Below are 8612 nucleotides of genomic sequence, written 5' to 3'. Positions count from 1 at the left end.
GGTGACAGGTAATAAGATCAACGGAAATAAGGACAATTGACTTTATTTCCCGCCCTGGTGCGAAATAAAGTCAATTGACATTATTACCTTTTTAAAAGCGAAATAAAATCCATTGACATTATTTCTCTTTCAAACATTAAATTTGCTTAGCTTCGCGGGGCGCGAGCGCGGCGCGCGCGGTGTGGCGCGCACACCACGTCACACTACGACGCGGCCCCCCGGCCCCCCTTCCCCGGCTCCGTTTATATATTTTAAACATCTATCTGCACACTTTTTACAAAGATGAGATTCTGATATAAAAATCCACCTAAGCTTTAACTGTCATCAGTGATATTAATGTTACCTGATATAACGACAGGTAATAAGTCCCAGATGATTTCTAAAATCACAAATTAGTTTTTGTGCAAATTGCAGATAGAGGGTATTAATAAATTCAAGCCCTCGATATTTCACCTTTTTATATTTGTAAGTTATTGGAAGCGGGTATGCCAACTTGGCTCAAACCGTGCCATTTGTCCCTATTTCACTTCAAATGGGATTTAATTTTTCAATTTGGCACAAAATGCCAAAATGGCACTTTTGTAAAAAAAAATAACATTTCAATACATTTTTGTGAAATCCTTTGCGGGCACTTCTTTTTCTCAACTAAAATTTTCTAATTTATAAAGGCTATTCAACTGGTTTATCTTATTTTATCATTGCACTTTTGTTTGGAAAATGTAGCTTTATTTTATTGCTAAATGTGAATGATTAAAAGGAATAACACCTTTTTTGGCACTTTTATATTTCTATTTGGCACATTTTGGCACTTTTTTATCCTCAATATGGCACCTCATAACTAAGGATAGTTGGCAGCCCTAATTGAAAGATTTCTACTGTGTTTTGGGGCAACAACTTGTCTGCAGTAAAAAAGCATATAATTTGTGTTTCAAAAGTGTGTGAAAACCAAAAACCAATCAATTAACTTATATGATCTCGGTTCCGATATTAAAAAATCAATAATTGTTTATACCCGCATTTTGGCACATTGGCTCGTTGAATGTGCCATCTAATAAATAGTGTCGTCATTCTCCTTAGCTGCTTTTAAATGATGTCGTCACAAATTGCTGGCGGAGACATGAATACAGTGTAAGAAAATTCTTTTTCTATAATTGTTTCCTTATAGAAAGGTTGGTTTCTTTTCCACCTTAGACATTCCGAATTCGTTCAATATATGCTAATTTAAAACACAGAATTCTTTCAGTGTTCCTCCGGGGTTTTTGGACATGGACTGTTTCTTCAATTTAATAGTGTTCGCTTTATTTTTGTGGAAACGAAACATGTTTTGCAAGTTATGGATCATTTCTACACTCTTTCTTCAAATATTTCTCGTATTCCAGCTGAGCGCAGGCGTTTAGGTTTTCGCATCGTGTTTTTTACATATTCGTAATTTAAATTTTTTTAATAAAATCAATTGGTGGTAGTTCATGATTGTGTGTGGATTAATATTACAACACTGAGGATTTGGCAATAAACTTTTTCATCTGTTAAAAAACAACACTTACGGGGCAATGTTTATTGTAAGAACAACATTTTTTTCTATGAATCGACATACTTTAAGCATTTTGAATGAGGAAATGGCGTCAATGACTTTATTTCCAAATTTTTGTTGACTTTATTTCGCTTTTGAATAGGTAATAATGCCAATTAACTTTATTTCGCACCAGAGTGGGAAATAAAGGCAATTGACCTTATTTCCTTTGACCTTATTACCTGTCACCGGTTACCCGTTCACGCGTCGTATACCTGGAACCATTTTAAGGTAAACTTAGAGGGATTGATATCTTTTGTATGCCTAGCGCGCAGACGAGATTTTATAATTTCATAGTTTTAAACGGCCTAAATACCTTAACTCGCTTAAAAAATAACGATCTATAACGAAATGGGCACAGAAATAAAATCTAACATCATTAAATTATTTCTCATATTTGTATAAAAGCGCGGGGTGAAACCCGCGGGTATAAGCTAGTATATATATATATATACATTGTTTAATAGCTCGTTGAGGTATTTCCAAAATTTTAATGGTCAAAGAATTACCACAAATTTATTAAAAGCAGATGGGTTCTACTATATATCTTTCTTACCAAACACTTGAATTATGAATCGCTAATTATTTGACAGTGCATTCAACACAACCATATATGTAATACTCCTATATTGGCAGTAAGAGCTAGTACCGTCTGAAAACACTACAGTACAGATATATCAATAAACACGTACGAAAGAAAAGGAACACATAAGTTTATAAATAAACATGTACACAACACATATACAAAAACGGCACTCAAGTACACAATACATTGACAAAATCGGTGCTAGACTGTCTCGCTTTGATTTCGGAATGCTTACACTTTGAGAAGTTAGCTTACTGCCAATATAGAAGTATTACATATATGAACACAACCTACTTTCAACTCAATCAAAAAATTTACTTAGAACTTTATTTCAAAACGTAAAAAAGGGAAATAAAAAGGCATTTAAAGCTTTAATTTGTTATTTTTTGGTTGATTCAAGATTTTTACAAATGTCTTATCCACACGTTTGTTAGTTTTATAAAGAAAATAATTTTCGCGCTGAGGTCCACTTTCCCATGGAACCTCCCATATGTGTCCACTACTACATTACATACGTATATATCTGGTTTTCACTGCCACGAAAACTTATTTAAACCAGAGGGGTTAATTTTGTACTCATGAATGCATTTGTTCACAGGCCTACCCAGCCAGAAAGAAAACGTACATTTTACGAACATTATGTTTTACGTGGGATTCTCGATTGGCGAAAAGTTAAAGAAAGGCTCGTAAATGATAAAACAAAAAAATGTAATAGAAAGAGGCTTGTAGTAATTTGCCAGCACAAAAAAATTCATTTTGTTGGAAATTTTCTTGAACCATAATTTTTTATAATATTTAATATTCGCATACGAGTGCTTTTTCGATCCATTTACGATTGTTAGCAGGCGCTCCACAATTTAAAGCGAAAAAGTACTCGAAAACGAATCGTAAACGGCTATCATAAACGACTTTTTAGCCGGTTGTTCTTCCAGAAAACATCCAGTTACGAGCGCTTTTACGATGATTTTGCTGGCTGGGTATATACATATGTTTATACATACTTAGAACAGGAAAGTATTTAGATGCCCCAACGAATATTTACATATGTATAAGAGCGGCATTTTATATAAACATATGTATCTACAGGTAAATGAGTTAGTAAAAAACAAAATATAAAAATTATTTTTTAATTGCTCACATTTGCAAATACCTAACTAACTGTTTATTCAATTGTGAAAAATTCTTTTTTAATATTGCCTGATTATAAAAAGGCAATAATATGACCATCGAAAAGGAAAATAAAGTTAAAAATGGCAACGTCTTGATTATAAAAAGGCAATAAGATGACCATCGAAAAGGAAAATTAACATACGAATGGCAGCGTCTTGCGCTTATTTGCAAATAATACCACTAATCAATACTTATTTGCGTGATTTAGTTATTTGCAAATAAAAAAAATTAACTCGGCGTTTATACGGCAAAGTTTACCATTTTGCAAATTGTTATTTGCAAATAATGCGTGCGTATAAACGTAGTATATGTTTTACATTAAAAATTAGATTACATATTAATTCACTATTTTACTCAAAATACTACAAAATATGTGACCCAGCCCATAATAAGCAGCGTAACACCCATAGTTAACAACATTACATATTTATCCTCCACAAATCGTCGTTCTATTAACTTCATAGTGCGATTAAAAAGGTATAATGTGCTGCCGATTAGAGCTGCAAAACTATCGATAGTGACGCCATTCGATAGTTTCGATAGTTTGAATTCGATAGTATCGTATACAATCGTGTTGTATATGTAGGAAAACTTCAACTCCGAACAAAATGTGTATAATATATACATATGTACATATGTAAATATAAATATTGCACATAGGTAAGTATAAATATTACATCTTAAGCATGAAATTCTAAATATTTTCCTTAGTTCAATTTATAGCGTCACTTGTTTAAGTAAAGATCACAAAATTTCAATGCACCGGTACTATCGAAACTATCGACTATCGCCCAAAAACAATCGATGTTATTCCAAAAATAAAACTATCGATAGTACAATCGATAGTTTTGCAGCTCTACTGCCGATAGCGTGAATACGACGTTGGGCGCCCTTGAGAGTTTCTCGTTGGTTAATTAAACTGGCCAGTATATTGCCTCCAAATGCAATAATTTCATCTACACCTTGATTACATTGTTTAGTTGCGTGTGATGGTGCAAAGAATAGTCTATGTCAAGACACGTTTATCTTGCCCCTGAATTGCTTGAAAAACGATGCCTTAATAGTTGAATCTGATTTTCCACATCAGACGTTTCAGAATCGCTTATTTGTGGTAGATTCTGGAAGTTCTGTTCAATCTCTTGCAACTTACGAATCTGAAAATAAAATTATTATTTTTTGGGTTCTGAGTGTTGTTGGCGGGAGCAGGTCCCTAGAAAGCCAGGTTATCCCTCCAATTTCGTGTTCTCCACTACATTACTACACGACCATGTAGAAATATTTGATTGGGACGTCGAAGGTCCTGAATGAGCACAGTAGCGTGATTGGATGTGATGTACAAAGTAGCTACATATGTGTTACGGATATAGCCAGCAATTTATAGCTCTGCGTTATCGGACTTATTTTAATTTTACTTTTATTTGTTTATTTTTATTTTTTAAACGAGACAGGGTGTGGTGGACGGTATTTTACCACTGATAAATGCGCAGTTAATATGCAGTTTTATTAGAATTTAACTTCCGCTTTAATTAGAAAGTTAGCAAGTAATGTGATTTTGCGTCTATCGAAGCTGTGAAAAATATCATGGAAATTCTGATTATCTTGAAAAATATCGAAGGCCTCCCTAATGTGGCTCAAGAGGGGTCAATGAAAGGTTTGATGAATGAAGTTATCGAGATCTCCACAGCTGCAGTGGTTGCCAGAGTTCTTCCTCAGGGGTAAGGCTGACATTGAGGACATTGTCACAGTGAATGGCGTTCTTCGCGATTATGTCAGCTCTTTCATTGTCTGCTATGCCTTTATGGCTTGGGTTCCAAATTATAGTAACACTACCAAAATCATCATTGGTAATCATGTTATGGATCGCTAAAATGATGTGGTTATGCGCTTTTCCCTTCATGAGCAGTTGGCAGGCAATGAGGCTGTCTGTGAAGATGACAATTTTGTCATATTGTAACTCCTTCGCTATTTCTAGTGCTCTTAGAATCGCCAGCTATTCTCCAAAAGAGGAGGAAGCTTGGAAGGGCAGTTTGTGTGCATGCTCCGTATTGTTAGAGTGATTATATATGGCTATGCCAGTAGTGGAGTCGCCCACTGATACGTCTGTGAAGAAAATCTTAAAATTATCACGTTTATAGTCTTGTATCAATGAGTTATGAATGGCCCTAATCATTTCGCTTGATATATTGTCTTTTTTGTCTGGAAGGGTTTTCATTACTATATTTAAGTTATTACACGTTACAGACCACGTTAAGGCCGTCAAAGACGTGTCTGAATTCATTCAAGACCAGGCTATAGTTGGAGTTAGCTCTCGGACTATCGTACAGTAATGCTTTGAATGTTACGTCTGAGGTGAAATTGCTAATGATTTCTTTGGCTGTAAGCCATTTGGCTCGTTCACATGGCGGCAATTCATTCGCCAAAGCATAAATTGGGGGAACTGGAGTTGATGGCAGTGCCTGGTTTTGGCAAGTTACGTTGAAGGTTTTTTTGCTACCTTCGCATATATTAAGGATCTTAGTCTTTTCGGGATTAAATGAGAGATTTAAGTTGTTACAGAGCACGTAGAAAGTATTTATCTTGTGTTGAAGGTTCGTGGCTGCCTGATCAGTGTCACGATGGAATGACACCAGGACAAAATCATCAGCAAATTGATACAATGTGGTCATACTGTCTTCTATGGAATGTAACCCCTTGGTGTAGAGATTAAATAAAATTTTTGATGTACTTTAGAGCCGTGTCCTTTTTAGGTATGGATACTATGTTGATGTATTTTATTAGTGAGGAATACGTCATTCAAGGCAGTTCTAATGTTACCTAAGGCTTGGTCTGACAGAGCTTTGAGCATGTTGTAAGTTATGTGGTCAGGACCCCCAGCAGGGTTACGTTTTTTTTTGAGTGAATGGCCATATAAAGTTCATCAAACGTTATGGCTAAGCTGTTAGTTATCACTATCTCTTTGTTGAGAGGCATCACCTGATCTGAGTCGGAGACCTGAGACTTCAGGAAGTGGAGGTAGTTGCGGTTTTTCTCATTAGACCATGCGTGTTTGCTGTTATTTCTGAAGTCCCCCCTTAGGGCCTTCACAAACCTCCAGGCTTCTTTAGTGGATGGATTGTCATTCAACTCCTCTACTTTTTGTTCGAAGCTCTTTTTCTTCGCCTCTTTAACCTGATCTTTCCACTTTTCCTCAAAATCGATGTATATTTGAAAGTTTTCGGGAGTGGGGTGGAGCCTGCACTTCTTATGCGCTATCTTCTTGAGTCTAAACAGTTTCGCTAGTGAGTCATTCCACCATACCCTGGGTGTTCTATTTTTTGAGATCGTATAGGTAGCGGCACTGACCTCTTCCTCAAGCTTGTGGTGTATCTCATTAATATCGGGTTCTACGTTAAGTTGTTGAAGGCCTTTTATAAGCTTGTATTTAGCTAAGAATTTAACTGCTGTGATTTGAATTGCAGTGGATTCAATAATTATGGGTATATGGTGACTGCCTCCAATAGTAACTGGGTCAGTTCTCCATGTTAAGGGCATGATGCAGTTACTGAACGAGAGATCGAGTACTGAGCCATTTGTAGCCATTACATTGCTTTTGAAGGTGTGCGAACCATCATTTAGCGCAAAGAAGCTGAAGTTGGATACAATTTTGTGTAAGTTGTTACCACGACAAGAGGTAATGCGGTCACCCCTTGCCCTAGCTCTGGCATTGAAATCTCCCAGAATCAAGACATTTTCATATTTTTCAAGAAAGGTGAGAAGCCTCAAAACTTCGTCTTTGAACGGCTCTATGAGAATGGTCTGGGGAAAATATACTGCGCATATGATTAGGTTAGGTTCCAGGTTCTCTGTTTGTACTATAAGTATATCACAGTCGGATGTATAGAGCAGTCTTTGACATTTAATTCTTTTGTTAAGGATTATCATATATGTAATACTTCTATATTGATAGTAAGTTAACATCTCAATGTGTAAGCATTCCGAAATCAAAGCGAGACAGTCTAGTACTGTTTTTGTCAATGTATTGTGTACTTGAGTGCCGGTTTTGTAAATGTGTCGTGTACATGTTTATTTATAAACGTATGTGTTCCTTTTCTTTCGTACGTGTTTATTGATATATCTGTACTGTAGTGTTTTCGGACGGTACTAGCTCTTACTGCCAATATAGGAGTATTACATATATGAGGATTATGGCTACCCCGCCATATCCATCGTCCCCATTTTTTTCTATGATATTGAAATTGATTATATTCCTATGTGCGAGTTCGCTAGAGGTGAATATTTCACTTAAACAACCAATGTCAAAATTGTAGTTATTTAAATAAAATTCGATTGTATTGATATTAGCTTTCAATGACTGGCAATTGTATTGTAGTACTTTCATTGGGTTGTGATTAGGGGAGTAGCGGGGAGCCGCCACTAATTACCTCTAAGTCCTCTCGTATTTTGATTGAGTCATATTTTTGCTTGAGCTTGGAGATTTCTTTAAGTGAGCCGCTCAACCGCTCATCTGCGCATATTGTTTGGAGGATTTTGAACATATCTGTTACTAAACTTTCAAGCTCGGATACCTTCCCCTTAAGGTATTCGGGCTTGTCAAGTACAGACGATGACTCAGCTCTTGTTTTCCTTTCTACCCTTCTTTGGGGTGATATGGACGCTTTGGATACCTCCTGCCTGCCTCTACGTGCTACAACATTAAATTTCACCTTTGTCAGTCTTTTGTTAATGTTCACATCCCTATCTTGAGTGGTCTCTTCCTCATCAACTAGTTTGGGGAAGTCTGCATCCTCTGTCGCTAATAGGTCAAATCGAGTTTGCCTGTTGTCGAAATATGTTTTTATAGTCTCTCGTCGAGACATCTTTTTGACTGCCCTAACATAATTGATGTTTCGTTTGCTTTCCCAGGTAGCGCATTTTAGCTTGTCGGACGAGATGTGGTCAACACCTCCACACAGAATACACTTTTTATTGCACGAACTTTCTTCGCATTGGTCAAGTCCACATTTAGTGCAGCTCTTCTTAGATTTGCACGCGAACTGTGTGTGGCCGAGCCTTCCACAGTTTAGGCATTGCTTTAAGGGGGAATGAAAAAGTCGACGTTAAGTTTGGTGTAATCGAGTATTATGTACTTGGGCAATTCCTTGCCCGAGAACCCAATTTTAATAGTTGTGGTGGGAGTGAACACACCATTTTTACTTTCTCTACGTGTAAAGCGCCTAATAGAGATTATGGGAATGTTGGAGACCGCATTGGCCATAATTTCATCATCATTGTAGAAGGTGGGTATGC

This window comes from Rhagoletis pomonella, unplaced genomic scaffold (genome assembly GCF_013731165.1).
Source record: "Rhagoletis pomonella isolate Grant_MI unplaced genomic scaffold, Rhpom_1.0 Rhpom_scaffold_00002, whole genome shotgun sequence".
NCBI classification, from domain to species: Eukaryota; Metazoa; Arthropoda; class Insecta; order Diptera; family Tephritidae; genus Rhagoletis; species Rhagoletis pomonella.
Note: the sequence above shows the minus strand (reverse complement) of the source record.